At 38.9% G+C, this 17,054-nt stretch overlaps 2 pseudogenes; one reads left to right on the forward strand and one right to left on the reverse strand.

The window, feature by feature from the left end:
• The first annotated feature begins 3,667 nt into the window (after window positions 1-3,667).
• Window positions 3,668-10,481, forward strand: LOC126692670 (loganic acid O-methyltransferase-like; annotated as a pseudogene).
• Window positions 10,482-11,797: 1,316 nt separating this feature from the next.
• On the reverse strand, window positions 11,798-14,931 carry LOC126716050 (loganic acid O-methyltransferase-like; annotated as a pseudogene).
• Window positions 14,932-17,054: the final 2,123 nt, after the last annotated feature.

A 17,054-nucleotide genomic window follows, 5' to 3' on the forward strand; every position in this document is an offset into this window, starting at 1 on the left:
TAAATTCAGAGTTCCCCTTAACTCACACGCCTACTCAAATGTGTTTGACAAGTCAACCACTATAGTGGAACGGGTAGTAGAGTTCAACACCTTAGGAACTACTTTCATCCCTCGAATCTTTGAGAAACGAGACTGGGCAAACTTGTTCGGAAACTTTGATGATCCAATGGATGAGCTGGTCAAAGAATGCTTCTCCAATGCAACTGATCTAGGACCTCACCTCATTTTCTGGGTCAGAGGAACAGAGTTTTGTGTTACCCCAGACTCCATCGCAGATCTTCTCAGCATCACCAGACCTCAGAATGTGAATTTAACTCCCTATGATGAACGAAATCCAGAGGTTGGAGAAATTTTACAAATCCTAGGACACGATCATGAGGTATCCAGTGCAGGAACTTCCATCAGCACCGCAAAGTTTGCACCTGAGCTGACCACACTGAAGTTGATCATGTTCACCAATCTCTACCCACTGTCCAACACTACATTCATCAATCTTGGGAGAGCTATATTTCTGTGTGACCTCATTACAGGAGCCCCCATTGATATATGTGCTCACATCTACTACAACTTGAGGAAGACCGCGTGTCGATCTACAGCTCGAGGAATCATTCCATTTTGCAGTCTCGTCATGAAACTCATTCTTAGTGCAGGCATTATTCCTCCTGCAGATGGTAAAATGTTGACTCGTCAACGTCCCATTTCCTTGTTCACTCTTCAAGCGAGCAGAAGTCACTCCTCTAAATCACCAAGAAGTGCTCACATATCTCCGGTTACTCCATCTGCCCCTAACTCAGAGACACCTGCACATACCATATCTGCATCACGTGCTGTTCCTGAAGCTTCACCGGCTGGTATTCCGCAAGCACAAACTGCTCCTCATACTGACAGAGTCGGCAGTGTACTTGAGCATATTCAGAAACGCGTTGATGAGCTTGTGGCACTTCTCTACTCCACAAACAACCATGTCCAGATGCGCCTCGAGACTATGGAGAATCAGCTAGATGAGATTCAACGGAAGTTGGACGAGAGTCTTTAGCTATTCGTGACAAAAAGGGGGAGAGCATTCAGTAAGGGGGAGAAAAGTTCAAATGGAAGTGTGCATAGTGATAGGGGGAGTACACACATACTTTTGTCATACTTTTGGTTTTAGTCTTATCTTTTAAACTTATGGTTTTAGGTTTATGTTTGTTGGGTATTTTTAGTGTTTTTATGGTTTTTGATACACTGTGTTTTGGTGTATAGCTGTTTCTAACTCTAAACTTATACTCTTGGTTTAAACTTTAATATATGTTGATGATGTTTTTCAGGAAGTTATTGCTTTGTACCCATGTGCTTTTGTAAGCTTTTAGGGTTAATGTTTTTTGCATAGTTTGTAGGCTTTATGGTTTGTACCTTGCTTTGTGCAGCCTTTATGCTATGTTGAAATCAGTACTTTAATCTAAATGTTATGCATTTTGGTTTATGTACTGTCACTCTTGTGCCCTTGTAGGATTGTTCCTAGATGCATATGCCTTGTGTGCTATGCATTGGTTGAGTGTTGAGCATACAAGTGTCTTGCCTTGTGCTTGTTAACTTGTATGTCCTTGTGTTCATTCCAAGTGTGAATGAGCACTGTGATCACTACCTTATGGTGGTCACTTGGTTGATCAAGCCATGGTTTGTATCTTACTCCATCTTTGCTTGATCACATTCTGCCTGTTTCATATGCATTTATAATTTTCTGCTTACAATGATCATGGTGTATTGTTGTGTTTCAGGAGTATTATGTTCATATGATTCAAGTGCTTCACAGCTTCTAGAGTTAGGTGTGAGTGAGTTTTGTTCAACTGTTCCCAACTCACATGTTAAGTCTAGAGTCTGTTTTAGGGTTTTGTCACGGAATAGCCAAAGGGGGAGATTGTAAGGTTGAATTTATTCAACCATCTAATTGGCTTTATTCCGTGCCAAATTTGCTTGTAATTCAGCATTTAGTAACCCTGTATTTAGGTGGGTTTGTTGTAAGGGTAGTGAGTGAGATAGAGTGAAGATTGCTCAAGAGTGTGCAAGAAAACAGAGTGTCGCGGCTGGGACTCGCGGGTGGACTCGCGGCTGCAAGCCGCCATAAGCTGCACACGTGCCAAGCATGCTGGAAGATGAACAGTCATGCTAGCTGGAGCACTACAGGACAAAACAGGACAACTGGCCATACGGTTAACTCGCGACTGGATCTCGCGACTTGGTCAAGCCACGAGGTCAAGCCGCGAGCCACCCCTGTTTTGCTAAAACCTGACGTTTCACATTCCTCTCCACTCCAGTATAAATACCCCTTTAACCCACAATTGAAAGAGAGCTTCCAGAGAGAATTTTAAGAGAGAAACCCTAAAGAAAAACCAGATTGTTTCATCCACAATCTATACCTTAGAATCTCTTCAAATTCCCTTACTCTCTTCCTCTCCATTATCAAATCCTTGAGAGGCATTATACCAAACCTGGTTCTCACCATTATCATCTCTGTGAGACAGTCGTTTGGAGTTCTGGGAAGCAGTTAGGAAGGAGCCAATCTTCATTGGTTGATGCTATGGTCTAGTAGTGGAATCCGGGAAGCTAGAAAAGAAAAAGGTTCGGCACAACCTCGTTGGAGCAAGAAGCTTGGAGGGCTTAGGTGCACTGGGTAGATTAGGCTTGGAGGGTCTATTGCTGTCCTTGTATCCCAACTGTATTTTCTAGTGGATTGATTACCGCTTGGAGGGCGGCGGAGAGGTTTTTCGCCGAGGTCTTCGGTTTCCTCTTCGATAACACATTGGGTGTTATCTTTGTGTTTGCATCTTCCTTCCTCTCTATCTTTGCCTTTATTTTATCTGCTGTGGTTTTATTTTGTTATGGCTTAGATAGTTGTTTAACCTATTTCACATTATAGCATATGTTAAGTTTCCGCACACTTGTTGTTTGACATATTGCTTGTGTTGGTTAAGTTAATTTATGGGGGTCTAAACGTTCAAAAGTGTATTGGTACACGTTTTTGAACTTTCATAATGCATAAACTAATGTTAGATATATTTTTTTTTAATTTAAAAATATTAAAATTATGAAACATATTTAATAGTTATTAGGTGAAATATTATTGACAAAAATGAGTGGTATGACTTGCAATTTTTTTCCCTAGAAGATTTTGGATTTAAATCTTCTCGGTTCTTCTTTGGTAACGATTGTATTATCCATTTAAAAAAAAATAAAAATAAAAAATAAAAAAACACTTTTACCTAAGCCTTTATATGAATCTATACTTAAATTGAGCCATATAACGCTTGGTATGTCTGTAAACAAACAATTATGCACAGGTTCTTTTTTCTTTTCTTTTTTTCTCTGAAGTCAAGTCATAGTTACTTATGGACAACTCAACTCATTTACTATTTTACAGCCCCACCTATGAGATGTAAGAACTCTTTTGTTCATAAAGAACTGGGGATGGTTAACTGAAAGAATTGCATAAAGAAATCTAATTACAGAAGATGAGTATTTGTACGTTGAATTCTATTGCAAAAATATAGCGGAAATAACAATTTGAGGGTTTGATATTGTTTTGAAACTAATAACCCAAGCTTTTAAGTTTTATTTCTAAGCAAATTGCATTCCAAATTTTGCTACTGTTATATGATTTTCATGATTCTAATTATGATGAATATTAAAAATGATAATCACCACTTGTGCTGTGCACAGAGGAGTTGTGGAAGTTGCCAAAGAAAAGATCAACGAGGTTGTAGCCAATCACTTTGACATCAACACCCTTTCAGGGGCTCTAAACCCAATATGTGTTGCGGGCTTGGGTTGTTCTACTGGACCTAATACCTTCATCTCAGTACAAAACATAATAGAAGCCATAAAACTCAAATACATATCAAAAGGAGAAAATACTGAAACCCCAAAATTTATGGTGTTCTTCAATGACCAACTCTCCAATGATTTCAACACTCTCTTCATCTCCCTCCCTCTCAATAGGAATACTTCGCTGCCGGGGTACCGGGTTCTTTCTATGGTCGCTTGTTTCCCAAGGCATATCTTCATTTTATTCATTCCTCTTATGCACTACAGTGGCTGTCAAATGTCCCAAAAGAAGTTATGGATGAAGGGTCAACTGCTTGGAATAAAGGAAGGATTTTCTACACAAATGCACCAAAGGAAGTTGAGGAGGCCCATGCAACTCAATTTGCCAAGGACATGGAGTCCTTCCTAATTGCTAGAGCACAAGAGCTTGTGATTGGAGGGCTACTAGCACTTTTCATTCCTGCTGTCCCTGATAACAATTGCAAATCTGACATATTTGGTGGTTCAGAGTTGGACCTTCTAGGATCTTGACTAATGGATATAGCCCTTCTAGGATCTTGACTAATGGATATAGCTAAAGCTGTAAGTAAACAATGTCATAACCCGTTGTTATTAAAGTAATGTTACTTTGATTCATGAATAACATTACTTTTATTTTGCACCAATTATAACAAATCATGCTTAATTGTGAAAAATATTACGTCTTGATTTAAAATTATACTTGTTTTGTTATGACCTACGGGCATAAGGAGCTAGAAGATGGACACGTGGAATTGGAAGCAGCCGCTGAGTCAGACAGTGGCTAAGTTATTGGACTTGTGATGTTGCCTTACGGAGTAGCTATTTTTGTGTTAGGATAATTGTTATCAGGATAGGATAATTGTTATTTAAATTTGATTAAGTTGTTATTAGGATGAGGTCTATCTTGTGATAGAACCATAAGACTAGGAGTTATCTTGATTAATTGTATTTAAGCGTTAAGATGAATAAACAAAGCAGGCAGAATTTAACCCAAATACTCCTTCTTCCTTTAATTCTAGGAGGTTAGTCACCTTTAATACGACTGAAACCATTCTATCAACTGCAGATCACTGCAATTGGTATCAGAGCCATGACCACCATTCCGCCAAACACACGTTCAACCACCAATGATGACCGCCTGGCTGCCTTGGAGATTAGCACCCATTCCCTCAAACAGCAAACCGATTCTCACAGGGAAGAATTTGCCGGCATGAAGGGAGCCATGGAGGCTCTCACTGATGCCGTGGCCAAGATGAGTCGAGCTATGGAGAGCAGGGGAATTCGGGTAGATGAGAACCATAGCGACGATAACCGAGACCATGGTTCCATCAACCGGAACCGTGAAACTAGAGAAGGAAGCCGAGGAATTCACCAAGGCGGATTGCAGACCAGATTTGCACGTCTGGACTTTCCTCGTTTCGATGGGGACAACCCAACGGGTTGGATCTACAAAGCAGAGCAATTTTTTCATTACCAACGAACCGATGACAATGAAAAGGTGTTGCTGGCTTCTTTTCACTTGCAGGACGATGCCTTAGAATGGTATCAATGGTATGAACAATCCCAACCAAACGTGACATGGGAAGAGTTCACTCAGGCCTTGTGCATTCGTTTTGGCCTTTCGGACTACGAAGATTTCGACGAGGCCCTCGCGAAACTACAGCAAACGGGCACCGTGCGAGAATACCAAACGCAGTTTGAGCGTTTAGCAGCACGAGTACGCCAATGGCCACAACATGCGTTGGTCGGAAGCTATGTTGGCGGACTGAAAGAAGAGATACGCGCCGAGGTAAAACTCTTTCGGCCTACCACTCTGCTTCACGTAGCAAGCTTGGCTCGATTGCTAGAAGAAAAACTCTCCAAAATACGACGACCATTGTTTACGACATCCAAACCTTCACTGCTACAAAACCCACCATACAAACCTTCACTCCTACCGACCCCCACACCCATCAAGACCTCCACAACCATTAATCCCAGCAACAGACCTTCCACCAATCCAACATTCCGCAAATTGTCCTGGACAGAGATGCAAGCACGACGGGAAAAAGGTTTATGCTACAACTGCGACGAGAGGTTTGGACCAGGACACCGATGCAAGAAGCAGCAATTATTCGTCTTAGAATTAATGGAAGAGATGGAAGAAAATTCAGGGGCGGTTGAGCTTGATCCTGAAGGCGAGCCACCACTAGCGGTACCCAAAATATCGCTCCATGCATTGTCTGGTGTGTCCACACCCCGAACAATGCGAGTTACTGGCTTAGTCCGTGGAAGGCAGTTGCACATTCTTATCGACAGCGGCAGCACGCATAACTTCGTTAGCCTGAAGTTTGCAAAGCGCTTGGGCTGTCCGACAACTCCGACGCCAGCCTTCCAAGTGATGGTAGCCAACGGTGAAAGGCTACGATGCAATGAATTCTATTTGGCAGTGCCCATGGAAATACAAGGCTACAAATTCAGGACCAACATGTATCCTATTGATTTACAAGGCTCGGATGTGGTTTTGGGTATACAATGGCTACAGAACCTTGGTCGTGTGCTGCATGATTGGAGTAAGCTTTCCATGGAATTTTCGGTCGACAGCCATACATTTGTGATACATGGGGACGAGACGGGAAAGGTAATTCCAGAATCCGCCCACTCCATTGCCCGGCTCGCATCGAATGGTATGAGATTCTGCATTATGACCATGTCGGGAGAAACCACCAACGTGCTCACATCAGAGGCAAAGTCAGACCAATGCAGCGAACTCGACGCATTGTTGAAGCAGTACCAGCAGGTGTTTGATACACCAAAAACGTTGCCACCTCTCCGTACCCATGATCACCGTATTCCCTTAGAACCAGGGAGCGGGCCTGTGAGTGTTCGCCGCTACCGGTACCCCCACATCCAAAAGAACGAAATCGAGCGGGCTGTCAAGGAGATGCTCGCCACTGGGAACATTCTTCACTAAGCTGGATCTTAAGTCCGGATATCATCAAATCCGAGTGCAAACCGACGACATCCATAAGACCGCTTTTCGCACCCATGATGGCCACTACGAATTCTTGGTCATGCCGTTTGGACTCACCAATGCTCCAGCGACATTCCAATCCTTGATGAACGATATTTTCCGAGCACTATTGCGAAGGTACGTTCTTGTTTTTTTTGATGACATATTGGTTTATAGCAAAACTTGGGATGAGCATTTACTTCATTTAGACACGGTGCTGCACACCTTGCTAGACAATCAGTTATATGTAAACCATTCTAAGTGTTTAATTGCTCGAAAGGAGGTGGAGTACCTCGGCCATGTCATTAGTGTTACAGGTGTGGCTGCTGATTCGGCAAAAATCCGGAGCATGGAAACCTAGCCGACTCCAACAACTACCACTGCTCTTCGCAGATTCTTGGGGTTAACCGGTTACTACCGGAAATTCATCAAAAATTATGGCACCATCGCAGCACCACTCACCCAGTTATTAAGGAAAGATGGGTTCCGCTGGTCCGAAACAGCCGAGAAAGCGTTCCTCACACTCAAGCGAGCAATGATCCAAGCACCTGTTCTTGCATTGCCGGACTTCGCCAAACAATTTGTGGTTGAGTCTGATGCATCCGGGACTGGGCTAGGTGCAGTCCTAATGCAAGATGGACGGCCCATAGCCTACTACAGCAAGGCGCTCTCGGGCCGAGCCTTGGTGCGTTCTACCTACGAGAAGGAATTGATGGCCATCGTATTATCGGTCCACCAATGGCGCAACTATCTGTTGGGATGGCGGTTCCGCATTAGAACGGATGATAAAAGTCTGAAATACCTGCTAGAACAGCGCATCTCAACCTTGGACCAACAAAAATGGCTTGTGAAGTTGATGGGCTACGACTACAAGATCAAGTACCGACCGGGTCGTGAGAACGTGGCAGCCGACGCCCTGTCACGGTTACATGAGGAGTTAACGGCTATATCTTGCCCACAGCCCACTTGGTTAGCCATGGTTCGCCGAGAAGCCCACAACGATCCGCTCTTGATCACTATGAGGAATGACTTGCAAACCGGCGCCAAGAGCATGCGCGGCTATGAAGCACGGGGTGGACAACTGTGGTACAAAGGCAGGCTGGTTTTGTCTTCAAACTCTCTGTACAAGGAAGCCATCATTCGTGAGTTCCACGATACACCCGTTGGGGGACATTCCGGAATTTTTCGCACCTTAAAAAGATTGGCTGCTAACTTCCATTGGGTCGACATGAAGCGAGATGTTCAACATTACATTCAGCGATGCGATGTTTGTCAACGTAACAAGCACGATACGATGACACCGGCTGGGCTATTACAACCGCTGCCCATTCCGGACCGAGTTTGGGAAGATGTGTCAATGGATTTCATTGACGGGCTGCCGACGTCGAATGGCTTCTCTGTCATCTTGGTGGTGGTGGATCGCCTATCCAAGTATGGCCATTTCATAGCTCTTAAGCATCCTTATTCAGCAAAAGGGGTGGCGGAGACCTTTGTCAAAGAAGTGGTGCGGCTTCACGGCATGCCACGTTCCATCGTTTCTGATCGGGACCCTGTTTTCACTAGCCGGTTTTGGTCGGAATTCTTTCGCCTGCAAGGCTCTGAGTTGCGCATGAGCTCTGCTTACCACCCTCAAATGGATGGTCAGACAGAAGTCCTCAATCGTTGCTTAGAAACTTACCTACGTTGCTTTGCAAGCTCCAAGCAAAAACAGTGGCTCAAATGGCTGCCTTGGGCAGAATATTGGTACAACACAAGCTACCATACGGCCACTCGCATGACCCCCTTCGAAGCTGTTTATGGGCGGTCTCCGGCAACCATTCACTCGTATGTGCGTGGAGAGATGTTAGTGGCAGACGTTGAGCAATCCTTGCGCAGCCGAGATGAGATTCTTCGACTCCTGAAGGAAATTTTGGTCACAGCTCAACAGAGGATGAAAATTAATGCCGATCGTCACCGCCGCGAGCTGGAGTTTGCGCCTGGTGACTTCGTCTATCTCCGGTTGCAGCCTTTTCGACAACTGTCGGTTCGAACCAGAGGAAACCAGAAGCTATCTCCCCGTTTTTACGGGTCATACCAGGTGATGGAACGCTTAGGGACAGTAGCCTATCGGATTGCACTCCCCGCCGATTCACGGATTCACCCGGTCTTCCACGTCTCGCAATTAAAAAAACAGTTGGGCCGCTCCGACCGTGCAGCGCAAGAACTTCCCCAAGTGCAAGACGACGGCAAGCTGCTGTTTGAACCCGCTGCTATACTGGATTTTCGCTGGAGCAAGGCAGGAAAGAAAGTGCTTCAGGAAGCCTTGGTGCACTGGACGGGTACAGCTTGCGAAGATGCTACGTGGGAGCCATTTCCGGAGTTACAGCAACAGTTCCCTCACTTGAATCTTGAGGACAAGATTCGTCTTCCAGAGGGTGGGAATGTTATGACCCACGGGCATAAGGAGCTAGAAGATGGACACGTGGAATTGGAAGCAGCCGCTGAGTCAGACAGTGGCTAAGTTATTGGACTTGTGATGTTGCCTTACGGAGTAGCTATTATTGTGTTAGGATAATTGTTATCAGGATAGGATAATTGTTATTTAAATTTGATTAAGTTGTTATTAGGATGAGGTCTATCTTGTGATAGAACCATAAGACTAGGAGTTATCTTGATTAATTGTATTTAAGCGTTAAGATGAATAAACAAAGCAAGCAGAATTTAACCCAAATACTCCTTCTTCCTTTAATTCTAGGAGGTTAGTCACCTTTAATACGACTGAAACCATTCTATCAACTGCAGATCACTGCATGTTTAGTGTGCAAAAGTTGTGAATGGTTGTAATGAACCCTTTGTTGGGAAATTCTAACCAAGGTATAACTTTCAATACTTTGAAACAAGTAACAAAAAATGGGGTTAATCACAATCAATCATATGAAACTCCAAAAAGTTACAATCAACATCCTAATTAGAAATTAATTTATAATGTCAAGTCTACCATTCAAATTAGTATATAAATTAATAAAATTAATGGACACTTATCCATCCTACAAATTTCTACAATTAACATCTTGATTTCACAATAATCTATCCCTAATCTAATACACTAATTTGGATGAAGAAGGACATTGCAAATTAATCTCAATCAAGAGAGTTGATATAAAATTCTATTGTTTAGGGTGCATTGCAAATGTAACAAATTTTAAGTTGAATAACTACAATTATAGAAAGAACATGGGTGTAACTAAGCTTCCATGTTTCAGTGACTAATCTGGTTAGATAGTGAAATATTGGTTCATGAAAAAGTTACTACTTCCATGAGACAGACCATGGTTTTTAATTGCAGGGATTAACTAGTGAAGCAAAAGTGGATGCATTCAATTTGCCTGGTTATTTCACCTCCCCTAAGGAATTGAAGGCATTGATTGAAAGAAATCAACATTTTAACATTTAGAGAATGGAAATATTGAATAGTCAGAAAAAGTATGTGAGCTTGCGAAATCCCTCAATGTGTTCTTTATTCCTAAGAGCTACATTAGAAGGAGTAATTGCAAAGCATTTTGGAAATGATATCATGGATGAGTTGTTTAATCGCAACACTGTGAAAGTTGTAGAGTCCTCCTTCTTCTTAAATCCAGAAGCTGATAAATCGATTGTATTATTTGTCCTTTTAAAGAACAACAATTAGACTTTAGCTTTATTCCAACTAAAAAAATATTATCACTTGCAAATAAATGTAACAATGAAAGGGAGAATATTCTTGTAATAAATTATCCATTAATTCATACATCTCTTATTATATAATCATTTTCAATGTTATATTTTCTTTCATTATTAGAGAGTAGTATTATACTTATTTTGTATTTGTTTATGTATTTTATACAGGGTTTTGGATTAATGTTTATTTTTTCTTAAAATGAGTTTTAATGTGTGGATATGCTTTGTAAAGAAGTTTAGAATTAATTCTAAGAAATTTAGCAAAACCACACGAGTCACAAGAAGGGCATGATGAGAGGATTTGTTTAATGATGAATTAATGATCTCAATTTTGACATGGGCCATTCCTTAATATTGAATGGTGCCACATCAACAATTTAAAAAAAAAATTAAAAAGCTAGATTGAGGTAAGATTTTATTTAAAAATTGGATTATAATTTTAAAAAACTTAAAACACCAAAAAACTGAAAAACCCATTTGTATTTCACTAGACCCATATGGGCTTTACAATCCCAATTGTATGGAAACCCAATTGGGTTTTGAAGAATTGTGTAAAATTATTAATGTTATAGTACCCAATAACTTTCTATGAGTATGAAATGTCCTTTTTATATTTTCTTTCTTTCTATTTTTTTTTTCTTTAAAAAAAAAATCCATTATTAGATTGCATATTATCTTTATGCATAATATGTACACCTAATTTCATGATAGTCAATATTATACCATATGATCAGTATACCTTTAAAATATAAAAAAATTTAAATTTAAATATATTAAAATTATGAAATATATTTAATGGTTATTAAGAGTTTTGATATTGACAAAAATTACACCATGTAACTTAGGTCTAAGTCGGCCCCACATCTTGTAGATTAGTGGTATAGTTTGCTCTCCTTTTCTAGGAAAACCAAGGTTTGAAATTCTCCCCACCCCACACCACCCCCCAAATTGTAGCTATCAAATACACAAAAAATTATACCTAAGCCTATATAAAGCTTGGTATGTTTGTAAAATAAATAAATATAAATATAATTTTTTTTTTTAATTTCTTGTACATTAGATTCTCTGGAGAAAATATAATTGAAATAACATTTTAAGGGCTAGATAGGGTTTTGAAATTGATCACCCAAAATTACTCAATTTCATTTCCAAGTATATTGCATTCCAAAATTTGATACGGTTAGATAATTTTCATGATCCTAATTATAATGAATAAAAAAAATGATAATCACCACCTGTAGAGAGGAGTTGAGGAAGTTGCCAAAGAAAAGATCAAAAAGACTGCAGCCAATGATCACTTTGACATCAAGAACCTTACAAGAGTATTCTCTTTTTCGTTGTTACATTTTATTTCAAGTGAATTTTATTTGGTCGGAATAAAGCTAAAGTCTAATAATTGTTTCGCTTGAGAAGGACAAACAATACAATCGATTTATCAGCTTCTGCATTTAAGAAGAAGGACTCTGCAACTTTCTCTTTGTAGTGATTAAACAACTCATCCATGATATCATTTCCAAAATGCTTTGCGAGAACTCCTTCAAATGTGGATCTTAGGAATAAAGAACGCATTGAGGGATTACACAAAGTAAGATACTTTGACTTGTTATTCAATAATTCCATTCTCTCAAAGCTGAAATGTTGATTTCTTTCAATCAATGCATTCAATTCACTTGGGGTGGTGACATAAGCAGGCAAATTGAATGCATCCACTTTTGCTTCACTACCTAATCCCTGCAATTGAAAACCTTGGTCTATAATTGTAGTTATTCAGCTTAAAATTTGAGACATTTGCAATGCAACCTAAACAATTAGAATTTGGGAAAAATGCCCCTAACACCCCCATGAACTTTGGGCTAGTTTCCTTGACACCCCCTAAACTTTTATTTTTGCCAATTTAGTACCTCAACTTTACACATGTTTCAAATTACTACTTCTGTTATTGCTGTTTAGTAATCTAACGTGGTACTCACATGAGCACTAAACAACGAAAACGTGTGGATAAAAATAACAAAAGCAATTGTTTGCAGGTCCAATTTGAGAGAGATAAGATGGAACCAGGCCATGCCGTTTGTAATCCTACCAGAGCCAACATTCGTGGTCCCGCTGGAATTGGTTCGTTTTCTCTCCAATATTTTTAGCTCAAAACTGAACCAGCAAACAATTGATTTTGGTATTTGCTTTTTGTCCACACGTGAGTAGATGGTAGCTTATCAAACGGCACTGACAGATGTAGCAATCGGACATGTGAAGTTTAGGTACTAAATTGGCTAAAATAAAAGTTTAGGGGTGTCAAAGCAACTACCCCAAAGCTTAGGGAGTGTTAGAGCATTTTTCCCATAGAATTTTAAATAAACTCTCTAGTTCACGATTAGTTTCCAATATCCTTCATCATCAAAATCAATGTATTATATTAGGGGTAGATTATTATCAAATCAGGTTTTTGATTGTAGAATTTTGTGGTTTAGAGTATATGTTGCAAATGCATTTATACTTTAGAAAGATAAGTATACATTAATTTACTAATTTATATACTAATTTGGATGGCAGAGTGGACATTACAAATTAATTTCTAATTAGGGTGCTGATCATAAATCTTGAAGTTTCATATGAATAATTGTAATTAATCATTTTTTCATTTCTTATTTCAAATTATTGAAAGTTTTACCTTGGTTAGAAGTTTCAAACGAAGGTTAATTACAGTATTCTAAACATTAGAATTTTAAATCAACTCTATTGAGCTAGGTATAACATTTTTTAAAACTTTTTTCACAATTGGGCATGGCTTGTTATGATTGTTGCAATAAAAAAAATAGCATCAACGGTGAATCCAACTCCAAATGATGTTGCTTCAAATCATTACAAGTCATGTTATTGTAAACTTACCACGCCATATCCATTAAGCATGATCCTAGAAGGTCCAGCTCTGTACCAATAAATGTGTCAGAATTGCTCATCACATCAGGGATTGCAGGTATGAAAAGTGCCAATATAGACCTCCAACCACAAGCTCTTGAGCTCTGGCAGATAGAAAGGAGTCAATGTCCTTGGCAAATTGAGTTGCATAGGCCTCCACAACTTCCTTTTGCACATTTGTGGAGAAAATCCTCCCTTTATTCCAAGCAGGAGACCCTTCATCCATAACTTCTATTGGAACCTTAGACAGCCACTTTAGTGCAAAAGAAGAGTGAATAAAATGAAGAGATTCCTTGGGAAACAAGCGGGCATGGAAAGAACCCGGTACTCCAGCTGCAATGTATTGCTTGTTGCGAGGAAGAGACTTGAAGAGAGTGTTGAAATCATTGGAGACATGGTCATTGAAGAACACTACAAATTCTGGGATTTCAGTATGTATTCCTTTTGATATGTATCGGAGTTTTATGGCTTCTATTATGTTTTGCACTGAGATAAAGGTATTGGGTCCAGTAGAACAACCCAAGTCTGCACACATACTGAGTTTAGAGAAGCTGAAAGGGTCTTAATGTCAAAGTGATCGGCTATTGCCTTGTTGATCTTTTTTTTGGCAGCTTCAGCAGCCTCTCTCTACAACACAAGTGGTGATTATAATCTTTTTAATATTCCTCATAATTAGAAGCATGAAAATAATCTAACAATAGTGTTTGAAATGCAATTCTTGGAAATAAAATTAAATAATTTTGGAAGGTCAGCTTCAAATTACTATCACACCCTCATATTGTTATTTCAACTATGATTTCTACTATTTTTTTTTTTTTTAGAATCAATGATTTCTTCGTTGCATAAAAATACTTATCTTCTGCAATTAGTTTTCTTAAAGCATGTCCTTCAATAAATAAAAATAAAAATAAGCAAGTCCTTCAATTATGATAAATTCAACTATTCTCTTGGAAGCTCTTAAAAATAAAACCCATTTTCTTGGATACGAATTATGATAAATTCAACTATTTACTTGGCAATCTATGGTATAATCCAAAGATTCCAAACAAGAAAATAGATCAAAATGTAGGCTTGAATATTAAAGAAGACCTGATAGATGGAGTTTTGAGCATAGCTATAAGGGCCCTTTCCTCTGTTCATTGCATATGATTCAGGCGATGCATATGTCCTCTTGTCCTCGATCTCTCTCTCTGCATATATCCTCTTGTCCTCCATCTCTCTCTCTCTCTCTCTCTAACAAATACATACTCTATATATATGAGTTGAATTCAACCTTCAAGTTACCCATGGGATAATTTTAAGAAATATTACACCATTTAAAAACTTTTTCTTGAATTAGTATTTTAAATTTCAACCTTTGCATTACATGCTCTCTATGTTTTTAACAAGTATGTTATATTTCATAAAAATTAGATGTTATTTATTATTTAATTCATAAACTCATCTTTTATATAAATTTAAAATTCAAAAACATAAAATTTAAACATTTGATATCTGACATATTTATAATCTTTGAATTGAGCACCTTAAAATTTTGCAACCATGAAAGGTATAAGAAGAAAACGTAATCAACTGTAGATCTATCAAAATTTGCATCTAATAAAAAAAATATTAAGTGGTTTAAAGTTTAAACATTTTTTAAAGTTACATTAAGTGAAAATAATAAAAATAATAATAATAATAATAATAATAATAAAGTTAGGTGTAACTCAATCTCACTCTATGTATATTTTCAAGGAAAATTACTGTGTACTCCCAGAATACCACAAATGTGTACTCCCTCCTCTCACATGAATGGTGGGTCCCACTAATTAAATTCATGGTGGGACCCACCATTCATGTGAAAGAGGGAGTATGCATTTATGGTACTCCGGAAATACCTAATAATTTTCCCATCTTTAATTGGTATCATTTCTATGTCCGCAAATAAATGCAATATTTCTCATGGTCTTCCTTGGTGATTACTTTATATTTTGCCATCTAGAACTACTTTTTACTTTTGCCATCTAGAACATATGATTAAGACACCCTTTTACACCGAAAGTTGTTTGTTTTTAACAAATATACCCTTTACCTTCTATAACTTTGATCAATTGTTATTAAAGACCCTTTTACACCGAAAGTTGTTTGTTTTTAACAAATATACACTTTACATTCAATAACTAATCAACCCCATGCAATTTATTTAAAAGTAACGACGTTAAAATAAATGAGTAATTGCCCTAAAGTAAGACTTTATGTTTAGAAAGACTTTCACTTAAATTTAGCTGGATTAAAATAAATTGAAATGCTTCGTTAATGTGGCTTAATAAGAGCGTAGCAATAATAAATGTTTTACTTAATATTTTAGATATTAGGAGATTGAGATCTATATATTTTTTTAATAAATTTTGATTTAAAAGAGGTGCTTTAAACCCAAACCTTTCTTTTCCCATTATCTAAGTGCACAAAAATTGACTGAATGCATCGAATGGACCGAAGTGGACCAAATGGATTGAAGTTATTTGAATGGACTGAAGTGGACCGAATAGAGCGAAGTCAATCGAATAGGACCAAACTAGATCGAATAGGACCCCAAGTGGACAGAATGGACGAAATAGGACCAATGTGGACCGTATAGGACCGAATAGAATCAAAGTGGACAAAATAAACCAAATAGGACCGAAGTGGACTGAATAAAACTGAATATAACCAAAGTGCATCGAATAGGACTGGAATCTACAAAATAGGCCAAAGTGGACCGAATAGAAGCAAAGTGGACAATATGGACCGAATGGACCGCAGTGGACGGATTAAGACCGAATAGGACCAAAGTCGACCATATAGGACAAAAGTGGACAAAATGGAAGTAATAGGACCGAAGTGGACTGAATAGAACCAAAGTGGACAAAATAGACCAAATAAGGAAGAATTGACCGAATATGACCAAAGTGGACCGAATAGAACTCAAGTTGATCGAATGGACCATATAAGACCAAAATAGAATCATAGTGGATAGAATAGACCAAATAGGACCGAATAAAACTAAATAGGACCAAGGTGGACTGAAAAGGGCCAAAGTGGACTGAATAGAACCAAAGTGGATAATATGGACTGAAGTGGACTGATTAAGACCTAATAGGACCAAAGTGGATCGAAGAGGACAGAATGGAACTAATAGGACTAAAGTTGACCAATGTGGATCGCATAGGACCAAAGTGGACCAAATAGAACCAAAGTGGATACAATGGACCAAATAAGACTGAATATACTGAATAAGACCAAATTGGACTGAATAAAACTGAAGTAGACAAAATGAACCACATAGGACCGAAATAGAATCAAAGTGGACAGAATAGACCAATAGGACCAAATGGACCAAAATGGATTGAATAAACTGAATAGAACTGAAGTGGATCAAAAATGACCGAGGTGGACTGAATAGAACCAAAGTGGACAAACAATATAAACCGAATGGATCAACGTGGACCAATTAAGACCGAATAGGGCCAAAGTCGACTGAATAGGACCGAAGTGGGCTGAATGTAAGTCATAGGACCGAAGGGGACAGAATAAAACCAAAGTGGACAGAAGGACCAAATAAGACCGAATGGACCGAATATGACCAAATTGGACCACATAGAATTCAAGT

Source organism: Quercus robur, chromosome 1, assembly GCF_932294415.1.
Source record: "Quercus robur chromosome 1, dhQueRobu3.1, whole genome shotgun sequence".
In the NCBI taxonomy this organism is placed as follows: Eukaryota; Viridiplantae; Streptophyta; class Magnoliopsida; order Fagales; family Fagaceae; genus Quercus; species Quercus robur.